Raw genomic sequence first — 1,740 nt, 5'->3', positions numbered from 1 at the left:
ACAGAGGGATGCAGTGGTGGTCAGTTTCAACAGGAATATGAAGCACCCCCAGCAGGGACAGCGGCTGGAGCTGGAGTGCTGGAGAAACAAAACCTCCTGGAGAGTCTCCTGGATCCGCCTGGACAGGGATGGGAATCTTCATTACATTCTCTCCAGTTATGGTACCAATACCACCATCTTCCAAGGGGGTGAAAGAACATCTCCACGCTATGAGGCAACATGGAGTGAAAACATCTGTAGGCTGGTGGTGAAATCCTTCAGTACAGAAGATGAGGGGATCTATTTCTGCATCACCAACATGAACCAGGTGCTGCACTTCAGCTCTGGACAACCGCCTTTTTCCCAGGTCAGCAACAGCTTCACCCACCTCGCTTACACTCAGCTCCCCTGCCCGTGCCTTCTCAACCTGGCCCATCGCCCACACTCCCCATGGCCCTGCTTCATTCCCAAGCCATTTCATTACACAGGCACTGCTCCTTCTCATACAGGCTCCCTGCCCAGCAGCTCCGCTCACGGTACCGGCCCTGCCCAAAGACAAAGCTCCTACAAAGTCCCCCCATGTCTTGGAGGGCTGAACAAAATCTCATCTGTTTTAACTCTGTGTATCCACACACTTCTTCCTTCCAGTCACATCAAGAGCTTTACTCAACTCCTTCCTCACTGCCAACACCCAGAGCAGCCAGGTCACCATGAAGGACATCTCCCGGCACAGCCCGGGTCCAGGTAACTCAGCTGTGGGGAGGATGGGGCTCTGCCAGCAGCGCTGCTTTGCTCTCAAGAGCCTAAATTAAGGCCTGTTCTGACTGATGTGTGGAGAGATGACTCTCAGGAGCCATCATGGACCAATTAAAGGTCACCTAGGGGATCAGGCCCAGTCAGTGTGGGTTCAGGAACGGTAAATCCCATTTGAAACACCTAACTATTCTATGATTGGGGTTCTGTTCAGTGAATCAAGGTATGGCTGTCAGTGTGGTAGATAGACCAGACAGATCCCTTTGCCACAGGACCTCCCGATAGCTCTGCCGTAGATGGACATATCCCCAAGCAGGAGGTCGGTATCTTGACATTCCCCTCTCTTCTTTCTTCCTGCAGGAACAAACAATGAGAACACACCACATTTCTGCCATGATATAGTCATGAGTGTTAACCTGGCTTGCTCCTGCCTCCTGCTCCTCACTGCCATCACCATCACCATCACACACTGCCAAAGTAAGTCCCACCTTGACACCCTGCAGAGCTTCCTGGAGCCTCACACCACAGAGCACAGCCTGCTTCTGCAGGGGAATGGGCTCCCTGCTGATTGCCCTCATGCAGCCATTGCATGTCCAGGACACAGGGAATGGAAAAGGAGAGCTCTCAAAAACCTTTTCCAAGTTTGCCTTATCCCTAGGTTCAGTTCCAGAAATATTTAATATATTCTGCAGTGTCAGACAATAACTGAAAACACAGAAACATTCTACAAGGCTGCATTACCTCTACCATCCTGATTTCCAGAAATCAGGGTTGGAAGAAGCAGAACCAAAAGCACTGTGAAATAACAGGAGGAACGTGCATAAGAATGTGTCCCGCAAAGCCAACACTCACAGCAGCAACTTGAGCTATAGCCAGTTTACCTCCTTAATTAGACACATTCAGAGGCTGCTTTGCTGAAAGCAGAGATGCTAAACCTCAGGGAAGGCAAAAGGTTTTGGCACAATTTCATGTCTGAAATCTTTAACTTACCCAGAGAATACAACCAGT

At 50.2% G+C, this 1,740-nt stretch overlaps 1 protein-coding gene and 1 long non-coding RNA gene across 2 annotated transcripts in view; one reads left to right on the top strand and one right to left on the bottom strand.

The window, feature by feature from the left end:
* LOC116653328 overlaps positions 1-1,740 on the bottom strand; it is a 35,017-nt gene that overhangs the window by 9,936 nt on the left and 23,341 nt on the right. The window lies entirely within an intron of this gene.
* Positions 1-1,740, top strand: part of LOC107313871 (T-cell surface glycoprotein CD8 alpha chain-like) — a 30,317-nt gene that overhangs the window by 6,198 nt on the left and 22,379 nt on the right. The gene's annotated exons all lie outside the window — the stretch shown is intronic.

Source organism: Coturnix japonica, chromosome 4, assembly GCF_001577835.2.
Source record: "Coturnix japonica isolate 7356 chromosome 4, Coturnix japonica 2.1, whole genome shotgun sequence".
Taxonomy (NCBI): Eukaryota; Metazoa; Chordata; class Aves; order Galliformes; family Phasianidae; genus Coturnix; species Coturnix japonica.
Note: the sequence above shows the minus strand (reverse complement) of the source record. Positions and strands in the feature narration are given on the sequence as shown.